The 17,372-nt window shown below is 43.1% G+C and overlaps 1 protein-coding gene across 3 annotated transcripts in view; it reads left to right on the top strand.

The window, feature by feature from the left end:
• fnbp1l (formin binding protein 1-like) overlaps positions 1-17,372 on the top strand; it is a 213,416-nt gene that overhangs the window by 1,193 nt on the left and 194,851 nt on the right. The window lies entirely within an intron of this gene.

The raw sequence follows: 17,372 nt of genomic DNA, 5'->3' as shown, positions 1-17,372 counted from the left end.
TATGTGTGTTATATTATATTCGTATAAATAAACACTGAAATGGCAGAGCCACTTGACATTTCTATATCCCACGACTTTTCTCTCAGCAAGTGTCTTAATTGTCGTGAAAATTTTACATCGTACCTCTCAACCGAATTGTTACGAGCGACTGTCTATTTTCTCCATTAGCCGTAACGTAGGGACTGTGGCCGTTTAACTACTTTTCATAAGTTCTAGTACAGCAAATGAACAAATCACTTGTGCTTCCTGACATAAGCTCAAAATATATATTTCTCTTGATTTTCATTGTAAACCTGATATAGTGGATTTTGACAAACCCGTTAATTTTAAAATGTCTGCCCCTCCACGTCCTCAAAATATTCTACACTTTGGAGGACAGAACGATTTCAGGAAGTTGGTACAGGGTGTTTAAAGTGTCGAAGCACGGTTTGTCCGAATAGGGAAGAAACCTGCGTAAGGGCACTGAGACCCCATTATTCTAAGTTAAAGAGGTGAACATTTCATTTGCTTTCTTCGGACGTGCCGTACATTAATGTAGAATAGGCACTGCATCCGAGAGAACATAAGTACTAAAGGAAATATGGTTGAACGTATCTAAATTGCTCCGGGAAGAAGAACTATAAACTAAAACAAACAATCTATGTTGATATTGAAGATAAATTAGAATATAGACTGAAGGATTGCCCAATTCGAAAAGTGTTAAATAAGTTAAAAACAGCATTCAACGGCTGACTTTAATTTTTTGGATAAGCTTGAGTTGATGAGCAGAATTTGAATTCTGTGTATAAATATAAATGCTGATGAATATTTCTAATCTGACTGGTTTGTATTGCACTAACATTCCAAAGAATAGACATAGCAGACTTGAAATGTGAGTATTTTGTTCTGATGAAGGGCTTTTGCCCGAAACGTCGATTTCGCTGCTCGTTGGATGCTGCCTGAACTGCTGTGCTCTTCCAGCACCACTAATCCAGAATTTGGTTTCCAGCATCTGCAGTTATTGTTTTTACCTCCTAGTTTGTTCTCAGTCCATTGCTGCCAGATGTGATGAATTTCTTTAGTATTTTGTTTATTTTATATCTCCAGCATTCGTTGTACTTTGCTTTTATCTTACTTTAGTCTTGTTTCATATTTATGTGAATTTACTAAGACTATAATTAAAATCAAGCCGAGAGAGAAAATGATTTACTTTCACTTTGTAGTGAATCGTGATTTAATCTGTGCAGTTAAGCTGCAGTTTACGTGTTACATCTTTTTCTTTTAACACCTCAGTCTATTTGCAGCAGTGGAATCTACCTGATTGATCAGGAATGGACATGTCATGTGAGATGTACATCAAAAGTAGAACAAAACTAATCTGGGCATTGATTCTCCACCAGTCTGCCCTCAGTCATCAGTAAGGTGTCTTGACAGCACTACTAAATGGCACCTTGTGCTATTCACATTCTGTCAGAATTGTCCAGCCTTGGACTTCATTAAAGTCTTGTTTCAGACATGGACAAAAGAGTTGAATTTGAGAAATGTACTCCCTACTGAACAACACTATAGTATACCTTCAACATCTGGACGCAGTGGTTCAAGAAATTGGGTCACTACCATCTTTCTGATGGCAATTGGGGTTTGCCTTTTGCTGCCCTTATCAGTGATGCCCTAACCCTCAAATGAATTTTAAAGTATTTAGCACTGGTTGTGTAGGTAAGCAGAGTTCACATTTTGGCAGCACATAAGACACCCCATTAAGTATAGTGTGTGGTGTTAGTTGAGCTCATCTTGGTCAGTTGTGCAGACTTTACAATTCATTATTAGCAGTGGGTGGGGAGGTAAAAATGGATAGGAGTCCCTGGTCATTTTTGTTTTGTATGAGACATCCTGCTTGAGATTTGTTTGTTAGATATTTTTAATCAATTTATGTATTATAAACTTAGGATTTCTGGCCCAGAGGTAGGGATACAACTACTGTACCACAAGAGCCCTTGTCATAAACCAATAAACCCACCATTCTCCCACTCTGGACTATAAGGATTCAAACCCTGGTCTCCAGAATATTTCCTAATTCCCTGGATTAATAGTCAAGGGATAATACCATGAGGCCATCTCCTCACAATCTGCTCCAGAACTTGAAACTAAGTCTCCAGACTGAAAGGTAGGAATATTACCACTATGCCACAAGAGCCTTGCTCCAGATTTTTGTCTATTGTTTTCTTTTCATATCACAAAGTGCTCTTACGCAATTTTTTTTTGTCCCCACCACCAAATCAACTGTGGTCCTATTATCCACCATTCCTAAATCATCCATGTTTCCAGTTACTCAATTTATGTGCCAAACTCAAAAATATGCTTTTTAAAATCACAAACCAAGCAACCCACCATTCTGATGTTTGTCAGAAATTAAATCTGGGTCCCCAAGACATTACCTCAGCATCTAGATTAATTGTCTATGATGGTACCACTAAGCCATCTCCTTGCTGTGACTTGCACAGCTTTAACAAAATGAGGTTTTTGAGGACAGTACAAGTGTTAGGGGAGGTGAGGGCAGCTAGGATACTAACAGTAGATTGATTTTTAAATAATTTTCCAATTCATTTTCAGAAAACTTAATTTTGTTTCTGGATTTAGATTTTGATAGCAACTATTGAGGCTGTAATTTATTATTAAAGTATGTGGGAGAGAAACCTGAAATATCCAAATAGATGGACCACGGTTAATTAAATTATAGTTAGGTTTGAAGTCAAACATTTGTGGAATCTTTAAGGGAAAATGTTAACTTTCTGTACGTTATTTTTAATATGAGGGCGAACACCATAGTATTTATAGAATTATAGAATGTACCATCACAAAAAAGGAGAGCATTTGGCCATCAATTCCATTGCAGCTTTTGGGGGAAAGCTGACTGGCCTAATTAGTAGGTTTGTAGATGATACAAAGATTGGTGGAGTTATAGATAGTGGAGGATTGTCAGAGGATACAGCAGGATACAGAGCAGTTAGAGACATGGGCAGAAAATGTCAAATGAAGTTTAATCCAGACAAATGTGAAGTGATGCATTTTGGAAAGTCAAGTACAGCTGGAAATTATACAGTGAATGGCAGAACTCTTAGGACTATTGATATGCAGAAGGATGTGGGTGTGCAGATGCACAGATCATTGAAGGTGACAGTGCAGGTAGATAAGGTGTAACAAAAAAGGCTTATGGCATGTTTATCTTCATTGGATGGGCATTTAGTATGAGGATAGACAAGTTATGCTGCAGCTTTATAGAACTTCAGTTAGGCCACACTTGGAATATTGCACATACATCTGGTCACCACACTACCAGAAGGATGTGGATACTTTGGAGAGGGTACAGAAAAGGATTGCCAGAATGTTGCCTGGTGTGGGGACCTTTTTTATGAAGAAAGGTTGGATAGACTTGATATGTTTCCCTGGAATGCATGAGGTTGAGAGGAGACCTGATAGAAGTTTATAAGATTGTGAATGGCATGGATAGAGTGGAAAGTATGAGGCTTTTTCCTGAGGTGGAAGGGTCAGTTACTAGGGGACACAGGTGCAAGGTAGGAGGTGGTGGTGGTGGGGTGGGGAGGGGGTGGTGGTGGTGGGGTGGGGAGGGGGCGGTGGTGATGGTGGTGGTTGATTGGTTTAAAATGAATGGCAAGTTTTTCATATAAAGAGTAGTGACTAGAACCTGCTGCCAGAGGAGGTGGTAGGAGATTCAAAAGCAGCATTCAAAAAGCACCTGGACGAATACATGAATAGGAAGGGAGAAGAGGGATCCTGTAAGTGAAGACAGACAGTTTTAATATGGAAGGGCAAAATGCATCAGTGCAGGTTTGGAGGGCCAAAGGGTGTACCCCTCCTAAATTGAACGTTTGTGTGTATATATCCCTGACTTGATTCTCAAGCTAATCTGTATTAGCTGATCTCTTTTGGGACGGCTGCAGACTACTCCAGTTGTGTTCAATCCAAAGGCCTGAGCATTGGTGTGAAAAATAGCTAGCTTCTAGTTCTTTAGCTTAATGACCACTAGTGAATGCAAAACCCATGTGCACTTTCCAGTCATAATACAAATATTCTGCCAGCTCTTGGTGTTTAGTATTGTGCATGAGAAGTGGCCTCTTGGGTGAGGTACGGCATAGCTACTGGCATAAATTCATTCCAGTAAGGGACAGAACATTTCAGAAGAACAAGTATGAAAGTGGAGTGGGCAAAAATGTTGCCTTCACAAAAGTTATACAGTAGGTTTTTTTTTGAACAGCTGTGTATTAGTGATTGTTTAATTCAGTGTTTTTACTGTTTGGTAAATATAGATATTTTTAATCAACCTATTCAGACAGGTTATAGTATATCTCTAAAGCAGATGTAGCTTGAAACCAGGCCTCTGGCTCACGCAGAGACACTACCATTGCGCCATTAAAACTCCCGTGTTTGTTTAATTGAAGCTTGGCTTAATTGGCCACTCTTGTTTCTGTGGCTGTCGGTTCTGCAATTTAAGATTTGGAACTCGGCTGACACTTCTCGGTAGTACTGATTCTGTGCAGCATAATTGGAGAGAGCCTTAGATTGTGCTTTAAAGTAAGGGCCTGTCAGTTATGTTCTTATATAAAGTTACCATAGCATTCAAAACAGAGTAATGAATTCTCCTCATGTTTTTCCTTCAACCAATAGTGGACTTATATTCGTTTATCTAATTGTTGTGTGTGTAGTGATTCCTCTTTGTGATTTTTTTTTAAGGTTGTGGTCATTTTCCTAATACTTTTAAACTTTGGCATTTAAATATTGCAAAATCATATTCAACTTCCTCACATCTAGTTGTACTGCTCTTGGATTTGCAAAGGCTACAATCAGAGTTCACTAGATGATGAATACAGAGATCTGGTTAATGTTCTGGGGACCTAGGTTCAAATCCTGTCATGGCAGATGGTAGAATTTAAATTCAATAAAAGCCTGGAATTAAGAGTCTAATGATGCTGTTGATTACCTGTCAGAAAAACCCATCTGGGTAACTAATGTTCCTTAGGGAGGGAAACTCCCTTGGTCTGGCCCACATGGTACTCCAGACCCACAGCAATAGGGTTGACTCTTAACCGCCCTCTCAGTAATAAATGTTGGTCTAATCATCCATATCCCAGGAATAAATTTTTTTAAAAATTGTTTTCATAATTAATTTTTTGTAAATTTACACTTAATATTAGCATATAATTAAATGTTTTCCTAAGCATTTTGGAGATGTGCATTCCTTCTTTAAACAGAGAAGGGTTGCAGAATTGAGGTGCTGTGGGGTCTACCTATGAATTACAAGAAGGTAGTATGCAGATGCAGAAAGTAATTAAGAAGGATGGGAAGAATTTATTATGAGAAGAATTGAGCATAGAAATGAAGATATAATTGAAGCATAATATTAGCTATTAGTGATACCACATTTGAATAATGTGTGTAGTATTAAGTTAAAAATCACACAACACTAGGTTATAGTCCAACAGGTTTAATTGGAAGCACGAGCTTTCGGAGTGCCACTCCTTCATCAGGTGGTTGTGATGAAGGAGCGGCGCTCTGAAAGCTAGTGCTTCCAATTAAACTTGTAGGACTATAGCCTGGTGTTGTGCGATTTTTAAGTTTGTACACCCCAGTCCAACACTGGCATCTCCAAATCGTGTGTAGTATTGGTCTTCTTATTTAAGGTAGGATGTAAGTGTGTTGGAAACATTTTAGAGGAGGTTTACTAGACAAATATATGCAATGATAAGGTTGTCTTATGTTGAAAAGTTGGAAGACTGGACTGTTTACACTGAGAGTTAAAAGAGCAAGGTGTGACTTGATTGAACTGTATAAAATCCGGAATGGTCCTAACAGAGTATATGTGGAAAGAATGTTTCCTCTTTGGCAAGTCCAGAACTAAGAGGCACTTTCTTTTTAAGGAAAATGTAGAGTGCTGATTTCAGGTAGAGATTTAATATTTTTTCTTTTCTGTGGCTTGTGTGACTGTGGAATGAATGTCTGCCTCAGAAGGTGATGGAGGTGACACTCATTTTTTTTAAGAGGTAGATAAACAAGGACATCAAAGGTAATTAGGGGTATATGGAAATATAAAAGAAAAGCACAAAACAGATCAGTCAGATTTTATTGAGTGTAGTAGGCTTGATGGGTTGGATAGCTTACTGTGTTAATTTGTATATTTGAGCAGAACCTTCTAGATATTAATCATAAGATACTGTATGCTTGCATTTTGTAGATTTTGATACAGTTTTGATATTACTCGAGAGGTCACAGGATTGTATTTATGTAAAATGAAATTTCTCTCCCCTTCCACCCCTTCCCCCACCCCAAATTAAGTAAGTGTATTGCATAATTTGATTTTGAATGGCAGTTGAAAAAAAAATTAAAAGCCTGCTAAAGGATTTTATATTTTATATTGCCACAGCTACTCAGCTCTGAGCATATTGGTACTCCTAAACCCTCCTTCACTTGAAAGAGAGGTGGCTGCCAATGTTTGCTTCTTCTGTAGTAGTGGTAGTGATTTTTTTGGGTGTTATCTCCAAGCTGTGCTAGATGCTGCATTGTTCATATTACTATTTGCTGCCGAATGCAATGCTGTCCATGGCAAGTAGGTAAAATAAATGAGATATTTAGCCTGAATTACAAAGGGGCTTAAAGACTGAATCTCAGCTCTCTAATATTTCCAGTTTTAAATCCCTTACATATATGGTAAAGGGGTAAAGTTGACATTTTTCAACACAGCTGCCTACTACCTAAGCAGAAGTGGGTACTGCAGATGCTGGAGATTAGAGTCAAGATTAGAGTGGTGGGAGCAGACTCACTTCTGTCTTGAGGAAATGACAGCACAAGATCTGGGTGACTTGTGGGGTCCAGGAAAGAGCGAAGGAGCTGAGTTAAATGCAAGATCACAATGGCAACATATTAAAACCAACATCATCTGAGCAGGAAGAATTGTACTTAAGGTAGAGTTAAACTTTACTGAATCTGAAGGGCAAAAGAGAGAATGAAAATGTAAGATTAGATTAGATTCCCTACAGTGTGGAAACAGTCCCTTCTGCCCAACCAGTCCACACTGACCCTCCAAAGAGTAACCCACCCAGACCCGTTTCCCTGTGACTAATGCACCTAACACTATGGGCAATTTAGCATGGTAAAAACAATGACTGCAGATGCTGAAAACCAAATACTGGATTAGTGGTGTTGGAAGAGCACATCAGTTCAGGCAGCATCCAACGAGCAACGAAATCGACGTTTCGGGCAAAAGCCCTTCATCAGGAATAAAGGCAGTGAGCCTGAAGTGTGGAGAGATAAGCTAGAGGAGGGTGGGGGTGGGGAGAGAGTAGCATAGAGTACAGTGGGGGAGGAGATGAAGGTGATAGGTCAAGGAGGAGAGGGTGGAGTGGATAGGTGGAAAAGAAGATAGGCAGGTCGGACAAGTCCGGACAAGTCAAGGAGACAGTTACTGAGCTGGAAGTTTGAAACTAGGATGAGGTGGGGGAAGAGGAAATGAGGAAGCTGTTGAAGTCCACATTGATGCCCTGGGGTTGAAGTGTTCCGAGGTGGAAGATGAGGCGTTCTTCCTCCAGGCGTCTGGTGGTGAGGGAGCGAAGGTGAAGGAGGCCCAGGACCTCCATGTCTTCGGCAGAGTGGGAGGGGGAGTTGAAATGTTGGGCCACGGGGCGGTTTGGTTGATTGGTGCGGGTGTCTCAGAGATGTTCTCAAAAGCGCTCTTCTAGGAGGCGCCCAGTCTACCCAATGTAGAGGAGACCACATCGGGAGCAACGGATACAATAAATGATATTGGTGGATGTGCAGGTGAAACTTTGGATGTGGAAGGCTCCTTTAGGGCCTTGGATAGAGGTGAGGGAGGAGGTGTGGGCACAGGTTTTACAGTTCCTGCGGTGGCAGGGGAAAGTGCCAGAATGGGAGGGTGGGTCGTAGGGGGGTGTGGACCTGACCAGGGAGTCACGGAGGGAACGGTCTGTGGGGAGGGAAATATATCCCTGGTGGGGTCTTTTTGGAGGTGGCGGAAATGTCGGCGGATAATTTGGTTGATGCGAAGGTTTGTAGGGTGGAAGGTGAGCACCAGGGGCGTTCTGTCCTTGTTACGGTTGGAGGGGTGGGGTCTGAGGGCGGAGGTGCGGGATGTGGACGAGATGCGTTGGAGGGCATCTTTAACCACGTGGGAAGGGAATATGCGGTCTCTAAAGAAGGAGGCCATCTGGTGTGTCCTATGGTGGAACTGGTCCTCCTGGGAGCAGATACGGCGGAGGCGGAGAAATTGGGAATACGGGATGGCATTTTTGCAAGAGATAGGGTGGGAAGAGGTGTAACCCAGGTAGCTATGGGAGTCGGTGGGTTTGTAAAAAGTGTCAGTGTCAAGTCGGTTGTCACTAATGGAGATGGAGAGGTCCAGGAAGGGGAGCGAGGTGTCAGAGATAGTCCAGGTAAATTTAAATTCAGGGTGGAATGTGTTGGTGAAGTTGATGAATTGCTCAACCTCCTCGCGGGAGCACAAGGTGGCACCAATGCAGTCATCAATGTCGCGGAGGAAGAGGTGGGAAGTGGTGCCTTTGTAATTACGGAAGATCAACTGTTCTACATAGCCAACAAAGAGACAGGCATAGCTGGGGCCCATACGTGTGCCCATGGCTACGCCTTTGGTCTGGAGGAAGTGGGAGGATTCAAAGGAGAAATTGTTAAGGGTGAGGACCAGTTCGGCCAAACGAATGAGAGTGTCAGTGGAAGGGTACTGTTGGGGACGTCTGGAGAGGAAAAAACGGAGGGCTTGGAGGCCCTGGTCATGGCGAATGGAGGTGTAGAGGGATTGGATATCCATGGTGAAGATAAGGCATTGGGGGCCGGGGAAACGGAAGTCTTGGAGGAGGTGGAGGGCGTGGGTGGTGTCTCGAACGTATGTGGGGAGTTCCTGGACTAGGGGGGATAGGACAGTGTCAAGGTAGGTCGAGATGAGTTCAGTGGGGCAGGAGCATGCTGAGACAATGGGTCGGCCAGGGTGGTCAGGCTTGTGGATCTTGGGAAGGAGGTAGGACCGGGCAGTGCGGGGTTCCCGGACTATGAGGTTGGAAGCTGTGGGTGGGAGATCTCCTGAGGCGAGGAGGTTCTGTATGGTCTGGGAGATGATGGTTTGGTGATGGGGAGTGGGGTCATGGTCGAGGGAGCAGTAGAAAGAGGTGTCCTCGAGTTGGCGTTTGGCTTCAGCGGTGTAGAGGTCAGTGCGCCAGACTACCACTGCACCCCCTTTATCCGCTGGCTTAATGGTGAGGTTGGGATTGGAGCAGAGGGATTGGAGGGCTGCGCGTTGTGAGGGTGAGAGGTTGGAGTGGGGGAGGGGGGACGACAGGTTGAGGCGGTTAATGTCCCAGCGGCAGTTGGAAATGAAGAAGTCGAGGGCAGGTAATAGGCCAGCGCGGGGTGTCCAGGTGGATGCAGTGTGTTGGAGGTGGGCGAAGGGGTCCTCGGAAGGTGGGCGGGAGTCCTGATTGTGAAAGTAAGCTCGGAGGCGGAGGCGGCGGAAGAATTGTTCGATGTCGCGTCGTGTATTAAATTCATTGATGCGTGGACGGAGGGGGATGAAGGTGAGTCCTTTGCTGAGGACTGATCGCTCGTCCTCAGTGAGTGGGAGGTCTGGAGGAATGGTGAAAACTCGGCAGGGCCGGGAGCTGGGATCTGGTGTGGGTGTGGAGCTGGGAGTGGGGTCGGAGCCAGTACCTGGAGTGGGTGTGATGGTGGGGGGAAAGGGGGTGGAGGCATGAGCTAGGGTAATGTTGCCCTCGGGGTTCTGGGGTGTGGGGATAGTGACAGTGGGGTCTGTGGGGGGGGTGTCAGCAGAATGCAGGTGAGTGGTGCTGGTGGAGGCGGAAGTGGTGGTGATCATGGCAGTGGGGGTGGCGGAAGTCACTGAGCATGTGGCATCAGCGATGATGTGAAGGGCAGAAGTGATGTCAGGTGTGATGCATGAGGAATTGTGAGGGGTGGAAGTGGTTGTGGGAGTGGCCATGATGTGGGCGGAAGTGACATCATCACTCAGCGTGGGGGTGGTAGCTGCGTCAGCCGCATGGCTAATGGCGTTTCCGAGGCCAGGGGAATCTTCTGGAATGTTTGAGGAGCGCTGGTTATGGAGGTGGGTGGATAAAAGTTTGTTGTACTTACAGTTTTTGATGTTTGAGATGTAATTGAAATACTGTTTGTTGAGAGTATGAATTCTCCTGAGGATGTAGTACAGAGTGGGTCCTTTGCAATTCTGAGAGTGTGTGGCCCTCAGCTGAGGCAGGACTGACTGTAGAGAGGTTAGGTGCCGGCGCATTGCTGCAAGCATGGAGCGGAGGATCTTGAAGGAGAACTGTTGCTGGTGTTTTTGAATATTCCTGATGAAGGGCTTTTGCCCGAAACGTCGATTTCGCTGCTCGTTGGATGCTGCCTGAGCTGCTGTGCTCTTCCAGCACCACTAATCCAGTATCTGGAAAAGCATAGCAGGTCAGGCAGCATCCAAGGAGCAGGAAAATCGACGTTTTGGGCAAAAGCCCTTCATCAGGAATGGCTGATGAAGAGCTGATGAATCCCTGATAAAGGGCTTTTGCCTGAAATGTCGATTTTTCCTGCTCCTCGGATACTGCCTGACCTGCTGTGCTTTTTCAGCACCACTCTAATCTATCTTCTTTATAACCCTACTTAGCAGTTTTTGATTTAAAAGAACATTTCTAGCTGCTGAAGCATAGTTAATGAAATGTCCAATTTTGGTACAGGTCTGCTATTTTTATATATTGCATTCCTATTTTACAAATCTAACGCACTGCGTGGAAGTTGTGATTTCAGGATTCTCATTTATTTTTGGATAAAATTAGTATTAATAAGATAGTGGTGATAACTACCTAATTGTAACATCCAGTAACGGTGCATTGGTTTGAAACATCAGCGATTATAAACCTTTTAAGTAGTTGCTCGCTTACATGTGCAATATAATTGCAGAAGAGGCATGTTGAGTCCTTCTGCTATGTGTTTCTTGCATTAGTTTGTAAATGTCCTGAATTTGGAAATGGTACTTTAATAAAACTTTGAGCAATTGGCAATTCAATAACAAACTGCATGTCAACATTGGCTTAAATGAATAGAGGCTATGTTACCTGAAATTAAAAGTAGAACAACGTCAGTAAACTGCGACGAGTAGTCTAAAATTCACTGACAATTCAATTGTGGTTAAAGTTTGTCTTCAAGCTGCACTATTTATCCTGTCAGGAATGTTACAAATTAGTTTCTTATATAATAACTTTTTTTAGCACGTTCAATAATTGGGTATAGTAAACTTTTCACATTTTCCTATTTCGGATGCTTTCAATTTCTTTTAGAAAAGAAAGTTAAGGTGAATATCCAAATTTGTTTTGAAGCCTCCACCTCCAAAATTGAATTAGTTCTTTGTATAGCTGTTTTCCAATCTGCTGAAGTACTCATTGCTACATTGGTGCAATAATTCTATTTCTCAGGTTGTCTAAAATGACCTCTGTAAATATGTGGAATTTGAGAGTAGCTTTGTGTTATGGATGTGTCCACTGGGAATTGAATTGAGACTGTAATAACCTGTTTCTTTTGAGATCTGTAACTACTATTGGAATAGAGATGCTCATTGTCCTGTCAGTTAATGCTGGTTCAAAACAAGACTGGCAGGGATGAATGGATGGGGTTCCAGTTTACTTTATGCCACATGGCCTCCCTTGACAAAATCTTGAAACCTAAATTTGGTTTAAGTATTTAATAGCCCTAACACTCACTCTCACTGAAAGCTTTTAGAAGAAGCAACATTAGTATTGCTAAGTGAAACTGCAAAAATACTCTTAAGAATACTCTATCTCTGAAAAGCTGATGGAAGCAGAGTTCCAAAGACAGTTCAAACATCTAAGAGTAAAGAGTTTACCTAATCTCTGTTTTGAATGTGCATCACTAGTTTTAAACAGAGATACCTATTTCTAGATTCGCTGATTAGAGGAAATATTCTCTTCAAATCTATCCTGTCAAGAATCTTCAAGGATTTTATGTTTCAATCAAGTCACCTCTCCCTCTTCTAAACTCCTCATCGGCTAGCCTGTTCAAGCTTTCCTCCATAAGGCAACTTGCTCATTTCAGGTATGAGTTAGATAAACTTTCTTTGAATTGTCTTCACCACAAAGTGGTGATCAATACTGCACTGTATTCCAGGTGAAATCTAATCAGTGCCTTATGTAACCGAAATATAACTTTTTTTTTCAAATTTTATATTCCGTTCCTTTCATGATAATAGTGAGCTTCTATTAGCTTTCCTAATCATTTGCTGTACCTGTGTACTAATCTTTTTTGTGATTCCTGCACATAGATCCCCAGATCCCTCTGCATTTCAGAACTCTTTAATCTCTCTTCCCCATTTACGTAATCTTTTTCATTCATACTACCAAAATGGATAGGCTCACATTTTACCACATATTTCATTTGCTACATCTTTGTCCACTCAGATAACCTATCAATATATTTTGTAAACACATTGTATCATCTTCACAACTTGTATCCCTACCTATCTTTGTGTCATCAGCAAATTGGTAATCGTACCTTCCCTCACTCCATCCAAAGTAATTTTTATAAACTACAAGTATTTGTGGTCTGAGTTTTGATACCGCTCGAGACGTCTTGCCAACTTGAAAAAGACCAATTTATGCTTATTCTTTGCTTCCTCTTAGCCAATCCATTTTCTATCCGTGCCAAATGTTGTTACCCCCTACTAGGATTTTAAATAAATCTGTAATAACCTTTTTGATGTGGCACCTTATCAAATGCCTTCTAGAATTCTAAGTACAATGCATCTGCTGCCTCCCCGTTTATCTACAGCACGTTACCACCTCAAACAACTCAAATCATGTCAAAAATGTTTCCCCCTTTCACAGAACCATGTTGACTCTACTCCGTTACTTTGAAGTTATCAAATGCTCTTTCATAACTTATATAATAATGATTTCTAATGTTTCCCCTATATTTGCTAATATTAAGCTACCCAGCCTGTAGTTTCCTGCTTTCTATCTCCTTAGTGAATGCAACTCCTGTATTCAAAATCTTCCAATCTCATAGGACTGTCCCTGAAACAAGTGAGTTTTGGAAAATTGAAACCAATACATCAACCATCTCACTGACCATTTTTTAACACCCGAGGATGTAGTCCATCAAGATTTGGGCCCTTGTAAGCTGCTGCTCCAACAATTTGCTGAGTATCACTTTTCTGGTGATTGGTTTTCCTCAGTTCCTCCCTTCTTCCTGATTTATTGCTGCTTCTGGAATATCTATTGTATCATGTAACCATGGATAATAGTTCCTACCCTTGACTTTTTTCTTTAAAATTGTGGAGTCATACAGACAGAAGCCGACCCTTTGGTCAAATTTGTCCACACCAATCAAGCTTCCCAAACTTAACTAGTCCAACGTGCCTCAATTTGCCTCATACCCCTCCTAAACCTCTTACAGCTTTTTCACACAGAGGGTGGTGCTTGCATAGAATGAGCTACCAGAAGAAATGGTGGACGCTGGTTCAATTACAACATTTTAAAAGGCATCTGGATTGGTATATGAATAGGAAGAGTTCAGAGGCATGTGGCCCAAGTGCTGACAAATTGGGCCTCTTACTGAGATATTTGTATCATTGATAGTCACAGGTGAGGTGCCGGAAAACTGGAGGATGCTGGTGCCACTGTTTAAGAAATGCAGTAAGGACAAGCCAGTGAACTATAGACCAGTGAGCCTGATGTCGGTAGAAGGCAAGTTGCTGGAGAGAATTGTGAGGGACAGGATGTAGATGTATTTGGAAAGGCAAGGACTGATTAGGGATAGTCAACATGGCTTTGTGTGTGGGAAATCATGTCTCACAAACTTGATTGCGTTTTTTTGAGGAAGTAACAGAGGATTGATGAGGGCAGAACGGTGGATGCAATCTATATGGACCAGTAAGGCATTCAACAAGGTTGCCCATGGGACACTGGTTAGTAAGGTTAGATCTCATGAAATACAGGTAGAACTAGCTATTTGGATACAGAACTGGCTCAAAGATAGAAGACAGAGGGTGGTGGTGAAGGGTTGTTTTTCAGACTGGAGGCCTGTAGCCAGTGGAGTGCCACAATGATTGGTGCTGGGCCCTCTACTTTTTTTTAAATTTATATAAATGTTTTGGATGTGAGCTAAGAGGTATAGTTAGTAAGTTTGCAGATGACCACCAGAATTGGAGGTGTAGTGGACAGTGAAGAAGGTTACCTCAGATTACAACAGGATCTTGACCAGATGGGCCAATGGGCTGAGAAATGGCAGATGGACTTTAATTTAGATAAGTGTGAGGTGCTGCATTTTGGGAAAGCAAATCTTAGTAGGACTTATACATTTAATGGTAAGGTCCTAGGGTGTGTTGCTGAACAAAGAGACCTTGGAGTGCAAGTTCATAAGCTCCTTGAAAGTGGAGTCGCAGGTAGATAGGATAGTGAAGAATGCATGCTTGGTATGCTTTCCTTTATTGGTCAGAGTACTGAGTACAGGAGTTGGGAGGTCACATTGCAGCTGTTCAGGGCATTGGTTAGGCCACTGTTGGAATATTATGTGCTGAAGAAGTTTTCCTCCCCTGTCTACAAGAATTTCAGGGAGTCCCTTTCTCACTGCAACTCCCAGCTCATTTCCTCTGCCCTGAAGCTCTTCAACCATGTCGTGAAACAAACTCGCTACCACAGCCACATTTGCTTCCTCCGTGCCTGCCTCCGTAACCAACTCATCCCACATAGACTCCGGACCACTTTTAAACCAGCAGAGTTCAAACAGTACAGACTACAGATTCAAAAACACCAGCAACAGTTCTCCTTAAAGGTCCTCCGCTCCATGCTTGCAGCAATGCGCCGGCACTTAACCTCTCTACGGTCAGCTCTGGAACTTGTCGGACGCCATTAGCCATGCAGCGGGTGCAGCTGCCAGTCCCACGCTGATTGATGATGTCACTTCTGCCCCCATCATGGCCACTTCCGCCCCCCTCAATTCCTTATGCATCGCATGTGACATCACGTTCGCCCCTCACATCATTGCTGATGTCACACGCTCAGTGACCACCTCCACCTCTACTGCTGTGTCTGCCACCACTTCCGTCCCCACCAACGCCACTCACCTGCATTCTGCTGACACGCCCCCCCCACAGATCCCACTGTCTCCATCCCGGCCCCCAGAACTCTGAGGGGAACACCACCCCTGCTCATGACTTCATCCCCCATTTCCCCCCACCATTACACCCACTCCAGTTACTGGCTCTGCTCGCACACCAGATCCCAGCCCTGCCGAGTTTTCACCATCCCTCCAGACCTTCCCCTCACGGAGGACAGACGATCAGTCCTCAGCAAAGGACTTCCTTCATCCCCTTCCGTCCATGCATCAATGAATTTAATACACGCCGTGACTTCGAACGCTTCTTCCGCCGCCTCCGCCTCCGCCTCCGAGCTTACTTTCACCATGAGGACTCCCGCCCACCTACCGAGGACCCCTTCACCCACCTCCAACACACTGCATCCACCTGGACACCCCGCGCTGGCCTATTACCTGCCCTCGACCTCTTAATTTCCAACTGCCGCCGGGACATTAACTGCCTCAACCTGTCTACCCCCCTCCCCCACTCCAACCTCTTACCCTCACAACGCCCAGCCCTCCAATCCCAACCTCACCATCAAGCCAGCAGATAAAGGGGGCGCAGTGGTAGTCTGGCGCACTGACCTCTACACCGCTGAAGCCAAACGCCAACTTGAGGACACCTCTTCCTACCGCCCCCTTGACCATGACATGGTCTGAGCAATGAAGGGCAAGTGTGCTAAATGTCGTCTTAACCATCCTGTCTACCTGGGATGCCACTTTCAAAGAACTATGCACCTGAACTCCTATGTTTCTCTGATTGACAACACTACCCAGGGCTGTAACTGCATTACCATTAACTGTATAAGTTCTGTCCTTGTTTGCCTTGCCAAAATGCAATACCTCGCACAAATCCAAATTAAATTCCATCTGCCACTGCTCAACCCATTGGCCCAATTAATCAAGGATCTATTCGTTAAAGTTATCTAAGATTACACTGTCCACTATATTAGATTAGATTAGATTACTTACAGTGTGGAAACAGGCCCTTCGGCCCAACAAGTCCATTCCGACCCACCACCCACCCAAACCCATTCCCCTACACTTAACACTACAGACAATTTAACACGCCCAATTCACCTAGCCCGCACATTTTTGGACTGTGGGAGGAAACCAGAGCACCCGGTTTCTTTTCATCCACAACTAACTATGCTTCCTAAATTCTCATCCAAATAATTTATATAAATGGCAAACAACAGGACCCAGTGCTGATCCCTGCAGAACATTGCTACTCAGTTCTCTGGTCTGAAAAACAGCCCTCCATCACCATCTTCTATCTCTTATTGTCAAGACAATTTTGTATCCACTTTGCAAGCTCTCCCTGTCGTGCATGTGGTCTAACTTTACTAACCAGTCTACCATGCAGAACCTTGTCAAAGGCTTTACTAAGATCCATGTAGAGAACATCTGCTGTTCTGCCTTTCTCTATCTTTAGTTACTTCCTCAAAAGACTCAATCAAGTTTGAAACACAAATTCCCTCACCAAAGCCATGCTGACTATTCATAACCAGTCGTTGCCTCTCCAAATATGTTAAATCCTATCTCTCAGAATCCCCTCCTACCCACCACTGATGTTAGATTCACTGGTATATAGTTTCCAGGCTTCTCCTTGTAGGCTTTCTGAAATAAAGTCACAACATTAGCCACCCTCCAGTCTTCTGGCACCTTGCCCATGGCTGTAGATAATACAAATATCTATTCTGAATATTCTAAAGTATTGTTTTAAATATCTGTCACTGCATGTCTATTGATCTATCCTCTTAACCTAATTGCCAAATTACTTTAGCTAGCTGTGCTTTCATGCCCTCATAATTGTCCATATTTAAGTTTTAAAAACAAGGACTTGAACCCATTCTTCTCTCTCAAACTGAATATGAAATGTACCGAGCTACAAATCTACTACCTAGGTATGCATTCACTACAAGATTATTACCTAATCCTAGCTCATTGCATAATACCAAATTAGTATAGCTTGCTGTCTGGCACCAGAACATATTGATTGAAGAAAGTCTTGAACATTGTATGGACCTATTTTCTAGGCCTGCTTGACTTTCCGGTTGCTATGTGGATTAAAATCTCCCATGATTATCATGCCTTTCTGACAAAGTCTCTTTATTTCTCCCTTTTTTATACCCCTACTCTATAGTGTGCCCTGCTCCTACATGTGTGACATTTTGCCTTTTTATCATTTCTCATTCTAACCT

This window comes from Chiloscyllium punctatum, chromosome 7 (assembly GCF_047496795.1).
Source record: "Chiloscyllium punctatum isolate Juve2018m chromosome 7, sChiPun1.3, whole genome shotgun sequence".
NCBI lineage: Eukaryota > Metazoa > Chordata > Chondrichthyes > Orectolobiformes > Hemiscylliidae > Chiloscyllium > Chiloscyllium punctatum.
Note: the sequence above shows the minus strand (reverse complement) of the source record. Positions and strands in the feature narration are given on the sequence as shown.